The 14,240-nt window shown below is 39.3% G+C and overlaps 1 long non-coding RNA gene across 1 annotated transcript; it reads right to left on the bottom strand.

Annotated features, from left to right (window-relative positions):
* Window positions 1-3,399: 3,399 nt before the first annotated feature.
* On the bottom strand, window positions 3,400-4,105 carry LOC128443090 (uncharacterized). Its single transcript, XR_008338936.1, has 3 exons — window positions 4,006-4,105; window positions 3,564-3,745; window positions 3,400-3,474 (listed from the first exon to the last, which is right to left on the bottom strand). It is a non-coding gene; the product is annotated as an uncharacterized LOC128443090 (long non-coding RNA).
* Between the last annotated feature and the right edge of the window lie 10,135 nt (window positions 4,106-14,240).

Here is a 14,240-nt window from a genome sequence, read left to right as displayed (position 1 = left end):
TTATATGTGTCACACTGAAGCAGCTTTCATTCTCTGAAAGGATGAACACACACACACACACACACACACACACACACACACACACACACTTAAGAATGTGGATTTATTTTGTACCAGTTTGGCCGATTCTGCGCATATTGAGATTTACAATAATGACCTGACAAAGAAGCACAAGAGGAGGGGCTTTTGGGATTAAAGCAAAATGTCCTGTTTATAATATGTGAGAGTGACATGCAGACAGGGCAGGGGAGAGCGAGACTGAGTAAGAATGGGAATTAGAGAGAGTGAGAGAGGGACACCGAGAGATGAGGACAAGGGCGACAAAGCCTTGGCTACGACCAGTTGAATAAACAGCTTCTCTCCTCTGGCGAGGACACGCTCGCTCTGCTCAGGCCTAATACCACAGACATGCTGACAATCGCACGCAAACACAAACACACACACACACACATACATACATTTGATCCTCTGTCATCCTCTTCCTCTCCCCCCCCCCCCATTCTTCTTCTCTCTGTCTTTGTGTGTCCCTTTGTGACCTGTGCATGATTTGCCTTGTCGCCCAGTGGAGTCAGTGCATTAACAGAGCCACGAGCAGGACGAGAGGGAGGAACAACCGTGATTGCGCCAGTATGTCACAACAACGACAACAACAACATGAACACACATTTGTCCTCGGGCTCGTTCTCAGCTGCTGAAGTCGTGCAGAGGACACGTGACCCTCACATACATTACAAAGAATAAACAGACGCAGCTGAGATTGTCTTCTGTTCTCACCGGAGCACAACACTATCGCTAATATAGAATGACATGCACAGAAAAAAATATCATTTAAATAGCATACATGATGAAATATATATACCCCAGTTTTGGTATTATCACTATTACTATTACTATTTGGACACGAAGTCCAGAAATGGAATCAACAGCATAATGGTTCAGTCTTGTATAAAGCTAAAACATAATAATAATCTCATGTCATCAAACAAAATGTCTGGATTCTGGTTCGGACAGAGAACTACATTTAATTATTCATCTTTGGCTATTGAAAGTGGCTACATCCATTAACTAATTGACGATCCTTAGTTATTTATCAACTAACTGTTTTTTACATTATATAATCTGAATAATTATTGTATTAATCATTAGCACAATAGACAGTTATTGTTAGATGCAGCCATGGTACCATTTCTGAAACTATACCCGTTTTATACTTTTTCATTATTTTATTTATTTTATTTACCCTAATGATGTACGCTACATAATGATTCACAAATAGTTATTGCTGAAATATTACTACTAGGTTTTAAATTACCAAGATATTATTCATCATATCCTAAAATGAATGATTAAGCTTGATGAGTCTCTATTCGTTGCTTCATGTTATTTGTAGTTCAATGCATATGACTCTGTTCAAAGTGACGAAGTGTAAATTTAAGAAGAATAGTTTTGTTTGAATCTTGAGTGTGAGTTTGACAAACACTTTGCTGTCACTTTGTGGTTTCCTTTGCAGTGGTTTTGTATTGTTGAGGTTAGGGGTTATAATTTGTGGATACCCTAACTGCGTGTGTTGTCAAGTTCAATTTCTGAAGTGGTATTGATGAGAAGTTGTATAAATCTGTGGAAGTTCTCGATCAGGCCCCATTTGGAAGTCGAGTGATTCATGTGCGCACACACACACTCACACACACACACACACACACATACTTACATAATTGACCTATAATGGTGACAGGGAACTGGATGCTTGATGCCAACAAGTCAGTGCCAGATAAAACAAAATGATACATCGATTCAGGCTCTGTTAACGACTCTATGCCACTAATCCTGCATAGAAGTAATTATAGCTGTCATTGTTTTGTTTTCTTTCTCAGGTTAAACAAATGCATACACAGAATGATGCCAGAGAACTTTATTATCTACTTTGATAGTCATAAATGAAAAATAACACAACAATAGACTCCATAAGTTACAGAATTCATTACTTGGGTTAAATGCAGTTTCCTAAATTTTCTGCCACAGTTTGTTCTTTTTTCCCTTCACCTTGGTGAACTCCTCGAGCTCTTCTGTGTAATGGTTCTTCAACATATGAGATCGCTGACATTGTCAAGCGATTGGTGTTAACATGGTGAAAATGGATGTTCGCCTGTACAATTTTTCATTATTAAAAAACCAAGCAAGGCAAAACCAGGTGGCTTAATGTGATCATTTTTTTCCCTCGTTTTGGGTCAAGAGAATAGAACCACGGGTGTGAAAATGACTCTAGAGGTTTTCAGCTTCACTGTTTTATAGGAAAGTAAGTGATTTGACATGATCCAATGTCAAGATACACTCGACGAAGAGAAATCGCAAAGTAAATATGGCAATTATGGTATAAGGAAGGAACAATAAGGGAACATTTAAAAGCAAATTAAGTATAATATAATAAATTAGAAATATTTTTAAGAAAACTGAAATAAAACACTGAACATTTGGAAGGGTAGTATGGTTCTCAGCAAGCTCAAGCTCTTCTATTAAGTTGGCTGGAGTTTCATCCAATAATACCGCAGTTTTTAATGTGGAAAATCCCCACATCAGACAAATTTCTTTATTTCATGTGTATTAATTTACAATCAAGCTGTGAATATGTTAATAAGGGGACATTTAAAAAATAACACATCAATTAAAAAGAGCAGACAAAACACAAATTAAGATCTTCGGTCTCCTCATTCTAGTCTTTAGCTCATCAGCCTCTTTTAAACTGTTGATTTTTAAAGGGCAAGTTCTATCCTCCTCGCCATGAACCGGTTTTGTCCAACACTGTCATCTCTCCCTCTTATCCTCTTGAGCCGGATTGGGCCCGTTTGCCCACTTGCACCTTTTCGAATGGCTGCCAGTCGTTCCCTCCTTCTGACTTTGGCTTGGGAGTCTCTCATTCCAGCAGGGCCCATGTGTCTCTTCTTTCTTGAGGGGTTGCCATTGGATGAGGGATCATGCCTCTCTCTCATCCTCTTGGACTGGTTTGGGCCTGTTTTCCCACTTGCACCTTTCATTGGCTGCCAGTCGTTCACTTCCTTCTGACCTTGGCTTGGGAGTCTTCTGGTCTGAGATGTGGATTAGAAAATAATTTAATTCTTGATCATAAAGCAGTTATTGGACATTTCTAAAAACTCAAATTCTAAAATGCGCTTGGCTCCAGATCCATAGTTATGAGAGTTGTATCATTCATTCCATTGAACTCTGAGCAAAAAAACTGAATATTTACCAAAATGTTGAACTATTCTTCTTCAGTATAAAATGATCCAACAGAAAGATATTTCAAACACTTACCTGTTGCCAGACTTTGCATTCACTTTGCTGCCCTCCTTGGCTGGGCTGGCAGTGCTGCTGGAGGAGTCCTTGTTCAGGGACATTTGCAAGATCCCCTGGTCTCAATGTCCTCCATCCTCAGAGCTCTGATCCTGGCAGATGTCCATCAGATCCTTGCATGACTTCAAACTGGAAGACAAATGAAACTGCTGAGTCAAACACCGTAATCACCTTATATCTCTTATATTTTGCACCCATGTCCAACAACACAGACTTACTAGAGGCTGTTTTTGTATGAGCCTTGAAGGTGGCTCATGGTGATGAATGGATGCTGGAGAATTCTGCCGGGGGTAATTCTTTTATACTGACTCATCATCAGCATCTGAGTCATTAGGTCCATGAAGCACTGCAGGTCACAAAATTCAGCTTGGACGTCTTGAAACCAGACAGGATGATCCCCCTTTAACAAGATGAGGAGAATCAACATGTTAGATGTCCTCGTGTTGGGAGTATGAAGGCATTGTGCTGTTATAAATTCATCCAGGCTGGTGATCTCAAACTAGAATTTAACCTATTGACTGAAATTAAGAATTGTTTCATTGAGATAGATTCCTCAAAAGGCAGTGGATGGCACAGGGGAAAGAAACACAGACTGAACAAAAGACACCTTAATTAGTGAGCTAGTGGAGCCAGCTAAATGGTTGTAAAATAGTTTGATACCATAAATCTGCCTTCCATCCAAGATCTTGGCCAGAACGCATGGGGTAGGAGGTTTCCTTCATGCCGTGGATCTCTTTGTGCAACTGCAATTTTCCCCATCTGTGGAAAAAACACAACATTGTGAGAGTTATTTAACTTCAAGTTTACATTGTTGATCATGTACATCAGGTTCACTTCTGTTACTGAGACATATGAATGAAGTTTGTCTCATTAGTAGAATAGTAAAAATCAGTGAACTTCTACTGGAAACTCTTTCACTATAATAATCAATTGAATGGATTTGAAAATACACAAACATCAAGGCAGAACTGTACGTGATTGGTGTGTTTTAAGTGCAGATACTGACCAAATCATCCTCATCCTTGGAACGGAACAGCGGTTTGCCCATCGACAGCTCAGCAGCAATGCAGCCGAGAGACCATACGTCGATTTTCCCGCTGAAATGATCTTGATACAGAATCTCAGGAGCCCTTAGGATAAGAAACATAAACATATTCAGTTTCTGAGATATAAACCTGACATGCCAGTGTACAGGACTTGTCCAATTATTTACAGCAAACACAGCTGTCCCAGGTATACAGATATGCTGTCAGTTACTTACCTGTACCACAAGGTCTGGACGTTTTGACCGAGCATTTCCTCAGGATCATCGAAGGATATGCCAAAGTCAATAACTTTAACTTTCAGTGGCTGCCTGACATGATCCACCAGCATGATGTTATCTGGCTTCAAATCTGCATGAATGATCCCTGCGCTGTTCAAAAAGTCCAAGGCTGTAGCTAGCTGAAATCATGAAAAGCATAATAATAATCATGAGCTACAGAGTTCATTTCATCAACAACAACTGTAACAGTCACTTTTTAGCGACCAAGTTTACCCTTCACGCTACAAAGCAGTAAGTGTAAGAGCTTGAGTTTAAAAAACAAACCTGCTGCAGAATGGGGCGAATCTGCTTCAGCTGAAGGTGTTGACCCGGGCTGATCCGTTTGAATTTCTGCAGATCCATATCCAGGAGCTCAAACACAAGACAGTAGTGTTCCTTGTAGAAGAAGGACTCGTACAATCTGACGATGTTGAACCTGTCTGAGTTCAGCTTCTTCATGTTTTGAAGGATGACCTCCTCTACTTGTGCATAGTCAATGTCCCACAGGCTTTCGATGATTTTTAGAGCCACCGTCTCTCCGGTGGTCACATTCCTGCATTGGATGACCATTCCATACGCGCCGTTGCCAAGGTATTTTTGTGCAAGGTAATGTGTTGTGGGGGAGGGGATCAGGTCTCCTTCACTGATATTTAACTCACTGTTGTGAGACACAGTGATGGAATATTTAGGCTGGTGATCTTTCACACTTGTCAGGAGAATAGAAAAGAAAAAAGTTAGATGCAGCCAATTATACCAGTTCCTATCAGCCAGGTAGGTAGAATAAGAGTTTATAGACCATTCATCAAGCTCAGTCCTTATAATCTTTAAACTCTACAAGTAATATCTGACATTCTTTTTTTTTTTAGGGTAGTGATTGCAGGGAGAGGTTTGACTTACCTTGAGATGGAGCTTGGTTCTCCATCTGTTTTCGAAACAGTTTTAGTTTCCTGTAAAAACAAATTCCATAAATTTGAATTGTCCAAGATTATAAAAGAATACATATCTTATTGATTTCTCAAATGGATTTAACGTGGACCTTACCACCGGTTTCTTTAAGAGATCTGAAGGTATCTCCCTGATTGCCTGTTCAGTTGCAGTCTTGGTGGTTGAGGGACTGTCCTTTGGGATCCGGTCTTGAAGCTTCTTCTTATATCCCTTTTTCTTTTCTTCAGCTGCTCTTGTTAAAGTTGCTGGAATATCAGTGGAGTCACCACTGCTGACAGACACAAACACACCTACTGAGTATTCTTAATCTAAGTTGTGGCTGTTGATAAAATCTCTTTGTAAAAGGATGAATCAATAATTTTATACATTTTATGACACACTGAGCACAAAGCCTAACTATGTCGAATTGGAAACAGAAAACCCCACCAGCCCATACAACCCTGCTGAAAAATGTGATGAAGAACTTACTCCATCGTGCTAACCTTTTTAGAAAACATTTTACTGAGGTAAACCCGTAAATGTTAATGTAAAACACAGCCTGCACAGAAATATCTGACATTCTTTTTTTTAGGGTAGTGATTGCAGGGAGAGGTTTCACTTACCTTGAGATGCAGCTTTGTTCTCTTTTATCTGTTTTCGAAACAGATTTTTTTTCCTGTAAAGTAATAAAAAAAGTCATACATTTTGATTGTCCACGATTATAAAAGAATATATATCTTATTAACTTCTCAAATCTATTCAACGTGAAACCTTACCACTGGTTTCTTTAAGAGATGTTCATCTTTAGGTATCTCCCTGATTGGCTGTTCAGTTGCAGTCTTGGTGGTTGAGGGACTGTCTTTTGGGATCCGGTCTTGTAGCTTCTTCTTATATCCCTTTTTCTTTTCTTCAGCTGCTCTTGTTAAAGTTGCTGGAATATCAGTGGAGTCACCACTGCTGACAGACAAAAACACACCTACTGATTATATTTATTCTACTGTGAACAAAGTTGTGGCTGTTGATAAAATCTCTTTGTAAAAGGATAAATCCACAATTTTATACATTTTATGACACACTGAGCCAGAGCCTGCTTATGTGGAATTGGAAACAGAAAACCCCACCAGCCCATACAACCCTGCTGAAAAATGTGATGAAGAACTTACTCCATCGTGCTAACCTTTTTATAAAACATTTTACTGAGGTAAACCCGTAAATGTTAATGTAAGACACAGCGTGCACAGAAATATCTGACATTCTTTTTTTTAGGGTAGTGATTGCAGGGAGAGGTTTGACTTACCTTGAGATGCAGCGTTGTTCTCTGTTAACTGTTTTCAAAACAGATTTTTTTCCCTGTAGAGTAAAAAGGAAAGTCATACATTTTGATTGTCCAAGATTATAAAAGAATACATATCTTATTGACTTCTAAAATCTATTCAACGTGGAAACTTACCACCGGTTTCTTTAAGAGATGTTCCTCTGATAGCATCTCCCTGATTGGCTGAGCAATTGCAGTCTTGGTGGTTGAGGGAGTGTCTTTTAGAGTCAGGAGTTGCTGCTTCTTCTTATATACCTTTTTTTTCCCTTTAGCTGCTCTTGTTGCAGTTGCTGGAATATCAGTGGAGTCACCACTGCTGACAGACAAAAACACACCTACTGATTATATTTATTCTACTGTGAAAAAAGTTGTGGCTGTTGATAAAATCTCTTTTTAAAAGGATAAATCAACCATTTTAATTGGAAACAGAAAACCCCACCAGCCCATACAACCCTGCTGAAAAATGTGATGAAGAACTTACTCCATCGTGCTAACCTTTTTAGAAAACATTTTACTGAGGTAAACCCGTAAATGTTAATGTAAAACACAGCCTGCACAGAAATATCTGACATTCTTTTTTTTAGGGTAGTGATTGCAGGGAGAGGTTTCACTTACCTTGAGATGCAGCTTTGTTCTCTTTTATCTGTTTTCGAAACAGATTTTTTTTCCTGTAAAGTAATAAAAAAAGTCATACATTTTGATTGTCCACGATTATAAAAGAATATATATCTTATTAACTTCTCAAATCTATTCAACGTGAAACCTTACCACTGGTTTCTTTAAGAGATGTTCATCTTTAGGTATCTCCCTGATTGGCTGTTCAGTTGCAGTCTTGGTGGTTGAGGGACTGTCTTTTGGGATCCGGTCTTGTAGCTTCTTCTTATATCCCTTTTTCTTTTCTTCAGCTGCTCTTGTTAAAGTTGCTGGAATATCAGTGGAGTCACCACTGCTGACAGACAAAAACACACCTACTGATTATATTTATTCTACTGTGAACAAAGTTGTGGCTGTTGATAAAATCTCTTTGTAAAAGGATAAATCCACAATTTTATACATTTTATGACACACTGAGCCAGAGCCTGCTTATGTGGAATTGGAAACAGAAAACCCCACCAGCCCATACAACCCTGCTGAAAAATGTGATGAAGAACTTACTCCATCGTGCTAACCTTTTTATAAAACATTTTACTGAGGTAAACCCGTAAATGTTAATGTAAGACACAGCGTGCACAGAAATATCTGACATTCTTTTTTTTAGGGTAGTGATTGCAGGGAGAGGTTTGACTTACCTTGAGATGCAGCGTTGTTCTCTGTTAACTGTTTTCAAAACAGATTTTTTTCCCTGTAGAGTAAAAAGGAAAGTCATACATTTTGATTGTCCAAGATTATAAAAGAATACATATCTTATTGACTTCTAAAATCTATTCAACGTGGAACCTTACCACCGGTTTCTTTAAGAGATGTTCCTCTGATAGCATCTCCCTGATTGGCTGAGCAATTGCAGTCTTGGTGGTTGAGGGAGTGTCTTTTAGAGTCAGGAGTTGCTGCTTCTTCTTATATACCTTTTTTTTCCCTTTAGCTGCTCTTGTTGCAGTTGCTGGAATATCAGTGGAGTCACCACTGCTGACAGACAAAAACACACCTACTGATTATATTTATTCTACTGTGAAAAAAGTTGTGGCTGTTGATAAAATCTCTTTTTAAAAGGATAAATCAACCATTTTAATTGGAAACAGAAAACCCCACCAGCCCATACAACCCTGCTGAAAAATGTGATGAAGAACTTACTCCATCGTGCTAACCTTTTTATAAAACATTTTACTGAGGTAAACCCGTAAATGTTAACGTAAGACACAGCGTGCACAGAAATATCTGACATTCTTTTTTTTAGGGTAGTGATTGCAGGGAGAGGTTTCACTTACCTTGAGATGCAGCGTTGTTCTCTTTTATCTGTTTTCGAAACAGATTTTTTTTCCTGTAGAGTAAAAAAAAAGTCATACATTTTGATTGTCCACGATTATAATAGAATACATATCTTATTAACTTCTAAAATCTATTCAACGTGAAACCTTACCACTGGTTTCTTTAAGAGATGTTCCTCTGAAGGTTTCTCACTGATTGGCTTTTCAGTGGCAGTCTTGGTGGTTATGGGACTGTCTTTGGGGATCCTTTCTTGCCACTTCTTCTTATATATCCTTACCACCGGTTTCCCAAAGAGTCTTTCTCGTAAAGGTATCTTCCTGGTTGGCGGTTCAGTGGGAGTCTTGCCGGCTGAGGGACTGTCTTTTCTTACGCAGCCTTTCTGTCTCTTCTTGTCTGCTTTTTTTTCTCTTTCAGCTGAGCTTGATCTTGACAGACACAAACACAGCTACTGATTAGTCTTATTCTACTTTGAACAAAGTCAAATTCACTCAAACCAGACCCAAGTTTCAGTGTTTGGAGTGAAAGCAGTCCCAATTGGGTCTCAAAGCTTGAGCTTCCATTTTCTCCAACCTTTTTACAATGTTTTAGCTGCTGAACCATCAGCAATACAACCATAGCACAAATATAAAGAGCCCTTCATAAATATTTTTTCATTGACGACCTGCTCTCTCCCCATTCTGACCCTGTTAGACATCTCATCACGTATATTATTTTTCCACATTTGGAGAATACCCTGAGTACATGTTCATTCCATGTGGACCAAATCCAAATTTGCTCTCCACCACCATCAACGAACTCTGACCATTCTATTCTAGGAAGAGATCCATTCCAAATCTTTGACAATTCTAGCACCTTATTCGCTTGGTAATATACTCTCTGGGCCTGATCTACTAAGATCCCAAACAAAGAGTGCCAAATTGCATGTACATTACAACAGATTGCACGTTTGGATGGCGGCCGTTTTGCGGGTTATCTTCTAAAAATAATGAGGAAGCCGAAATTGAGCAGCATGTGCAGTACATTATCTGGGGCAGGAGCTCTCAGTCTTTACACTCGGGCCATTGTAGTGTGCACAGAGCGCACACCAGGCAGCTGGTCAGCGCTGTACCTCTAACACTAGAGCATATAAGAAGCCAATAGTTACATTCTTTGGGAGCACTTCCTCTCAAACTCAATCACTCACTGTCTTTCCTCATTCCCCTTGAGTTACCTGCAAGCTACCACCGAGCACCTTTTAAAGTTCCACCTTTCAGGTTTGAGACCCCCGCGAATCACTCCCTTACTTCTTCTCTAAAAGCCGCTTACACTCACCAGTTTAACTTGTTTTTATTGTATTTCTCTCATCAATCCTGCCGCTCCCTCTGCTCTTAATTCCTACATACAATCAACAATTCCCATCTCTGAAATCTTAGCCTTGCTGATGTCTCTTACCTGCATTGTTTTTCAACACAGAAATCAATTTCACTGGACTCACTGAAAAAATTCCTCTCTCCTCATCAAATCTCAATTTGATCATCAACTCCAACTCTTCATCAGCTCTCACCTGTAGTCCTCCCTCCTAACCTCTACTATCTCTCACTCTCCGGTGCATACCTCCCTATTGTTATAATCTTCCTCAAAATAGACAGAAATCTGGTGGTCTGTATCTTTGTTCTGTTTCTGCATATGTTTTATAGCCCTTATTCTCACGTAGTATTGACCAGCTACTGCTTTGTGAATGCTTTGAGAAGGCTTTCTTCTGATAATTCCTGTCCTCTTAAATGTATAAATGAAACGACCAAAGTCTGTGAGATATGTTGCACTGTGCTCACCTATAAGAGAAGCATTGCCCGAAGAAATTTCTCAAGGTTCGAAGTAATTTTTTCATTGTTAAAAGTTGATAGAGTGTGCTGAAATTCTTCCTCTTCTTCAATGAAGTTTGATGGTGTGCTGAAGTGGAAATGTATTATTTTTCCTCTTTGTTGCAACCTATGTTAAGATGCATTCCAACCAGCTACTACTAGATTTCATTATAGGTAAAAAGTTAAAATCCATAATCATAGGCAACGTGCATGCATGTTGCCTATGATTAAACATTATAGTGCTCTATAAGGTTTAAATGCAGCTAGTAGATCCAATAGGTGGCGGTAATGCACTCTGATGTTAGTTGCCACCTGCCAATGAACCAAAGACAGAATAAAAGGAGCCCGCCTAATATCACCCTGAACTTGAGAGAATACATCATTAATCATAATGGAAAACAATAGTGGACTAATGACACTGCCCTGAGGAGTACCATTTTCCACCATTAGCTTCCTGATAAAGCTGTCCCAACTCTTACTTGAATAAACCTATCAAATAAAGTCTCCAAGTATCCGTATACCGTAAACACTTAGCATTCCACTGTAGTAACAGAACCATTACTATTCCACCAATAGTGTTCACCGTCGATCTTATTAACTCTCTGGACTCACAGGCGGCGGTTGAGCCGCAGATCACCTGTGTGTCGTTTGTGTGTTGTTCACACGCCTAGTGTGTCCGCTACTCCTCATCAAATCTCAATATGATCATCAACTCCAACTCTTCATCAGCTCTCACCTGTAGTCCTCCTTCCTAACCTCTACTATCTCTCACTCTCCCGTGCATACCTCCCTATTGTTATAATCTTCCTCAAAATAGACAAAAATCTGGTGGTCTGTATCTTTGTTCTGTTTCTACATATGTTTTATAGCCCTTATTCTCACGTAGTATTGACCAGCTACTGCTTTGTGAATGTTTTGAGAAGGCTTTCTTCTGATAATTCCTGTCCTCTTAAATGTATAAATGAAACGATCAAAGTATGTGAGATATGTTGCACTGTGCTCACCTATAACAGAAGCATTGCCCGAAGAAATTTCTCAAGGTTCGAAGTAATTTTTTCATTGTTCAAAGTTGATAGAGTGTGCTGAAATTCTTCTTCTTCAATGAAGTTTGATGGTGTGCTGAAGTGGAAATGTGTTATTTTTCCTCTTTGTTGCAACCTATGTTAAGATGCATTCCCACCAGCTACTACTAGATTTCATTATAGGTAAAAAGTTAAAATCCATAATCATAGGCAACGTGCATGCATGTTGCCTATGATTAAACATTATAGTGCTCTCTAAACATTATAGTGCTCTATAAGGTTTAAATGCAGCTAGTAGATCCAATAGGTGGCGGTAATGCACTCTGATGTTAGTTGCCACCTGCCAATGAACCAAAGACAGAATAAAAGGAGCCCGCCTAATATCACCCTGAACTTGAGAGAATACATCATTAATCATAATGGAAAACAATAGTGGACTAATGACACTGCCCTGAGGAGTACCATTTTCCACCATTAGCTTCCTGATAAAGCTGTCCCAACTCTTACTTGAATAAATCTATCAAATAAAGTCTCCAAGTGTCTGTAAACCGTAAACACTTAGCATTCCATTGTAGTAAGAGAACCATTACTATTCCACCAATGAGCCCACTCGGGGGGCACCATTGAGACATTTTGCGATGCCCATTGAAAATTCCTCCAGAATACGTAAATTTTCACCACTTTCTAACTCTGCCAATTTTGGTAAGAATTTGAGCATCTTAAAGCCCTCAAAAAGGAAATTAATTTGCCTGAATAATAATAATAATAATAATAATTATAGGGTATATTTCAATAGGGTCTCACCTGACCTTTCATGTCAGTGCTCGGGCCCTAAAAACAAACAAAGAAAGAAATCATATATATATATATACAAATACCAGGCTTCTTTCAGTCTTCTTTAAGCTCATTCACTGCAGAAGCTTGTTCTTCAGGAACTGTGCCTTGGACGACAACCTCTGCCCATCCAGGTTTAGGAGAATCTTCTGCAGGACTTCAAAAGTGCATTTGAGCTCTGGTGGGTAGCTCAGGTTCAGACAGTATATCAGTCCAAAGAGCAGAGCACAGGCAATTGCAATGTTACCCAAACCACTGAGGACCTCCCCACCCTCAATCAGGACACCAATGTCCTCTGGCTCATCTTCAGGCTCCGCACCCACCTTGTGTATGACATACACTCCCATCACAGTTTTCCCCATGGAAGTGTTGGCCTCAGTGTCTATGTTCTGTGAAGTAAAATATGACAATAAATACATTTGATCAGAGTATAGACAAAGTTAATTATGCTGATTGCTGATCATAATATTGTCAGTTGAATGACAAACATATAGAATTTTATGAGGATGAGGTACAGAAGTAATAGAGATACATACATTACAAAAATGGTACAAAGTGAATTCTAAGGTTGGACACCCCAGTGAGCACTGAAAGCATTCATTTGAAATCTAGGGAAAGAGTAAGACAGAGACCAACAATCACTATAAAAGAGCTACAGACTGCAGCTGCTATGAGAGAATATGGATCAACCACGTCAAGATCACTGCATAAAACTGGCCGGCCATTTCCTAAGAACCATAACAACCTGCAGTTTATTTTGCACTGCGTTAGGTAACAAAAAGCTAACCCATTAGCGTCCAATGCAGCATTACAGCTGTTTATTAAAAAAGACATATAACTTCAAACTAATAACATATAAAAAATATGAATTCTTACATTTGCATTTATATATACACAGTGTTTTTACATATACAGTTTCTACATAGTTAACAAGGTAACAATCGTACTACATCCATGTTAAGGTTTCACACTTCCACACCACACGTTTGTGGTTTTCTAAGGAAAGAAGTGCAGAGAAAGCTCTGGAGTAATGTGCTGTATGGATTCTGTCTCACAGTCTGGGTTAGAGAGAGAGGGACGTCCACCCACAGTCTGTCATTCTCTGTGACTCTTTGTCTCATCTTTGACATGTCCAGGTCAAACATACAGAGACCAGATATTCTCGCTGTCTCACAACAGCTGCCGTCCGTGTGGTGTTTCACCCGATCTCGTCGCCTCTTCCCTTTCTTTCAGTCGCACGTCTTCACTTCTCCTCTCTCGTCTCTGTCCCTTCTCTTGTTTCAGTCCCAGTCACCAAAATATCTTAAAAACTCTCCAGGCACTTCTGTCTCTAATGTTTTTGTTTTGTGTGTTAGCGTTAACTGTGATTACATGATAAAGGGATTCCTCACTACGATCTTGTGACGGTGACAGAGAGGCAGTGGTGGACGGTGGTTTGGCCCAGCCACAGTGACAGTATTGAGTGTATCAAAGATTTAGTGACTGTGCTGCTGTGGCTTTGATAGTGTTTGCCAGCTTGTTAGCCCTGTGGGGAGATGACTGATTCCCTCCTGATTTTAGAGTTTGCACTTACTAATGAAATGGGGAAAGAAAAGATAATTGTGTGGGGGTTTATTTATTTTTAGCTGGGCCTTAAAAGTGTGTACTGTAGTAGCAGTAGTAGTAGTAGTGGTGGTGTTTAAGAAATACAAATTTAGTGTAAAGAGAAAGTAAAGTGATGATTAAACAATATA

The sequence above is a fragment of the Pleuronectes platessa genome, chromosome 6 (assembly GCF_947347685.1).
Source record: "Pleuronectes platessa chromosome 6, fPlePla1.1, whole genome shotgun sequence".
NCBI classification, from domain to species: Eukaryota; Metazoa; Chordata; class Actinopteri; order Pleuronectiformes; family Pleuronectidae; genus Pleuronectes; species Pleuronectes platessa.
Note: the sequence above shows the minus strand (reverse complement) of the source record. Positions and strands in the feature narration are given on the sequence as shown.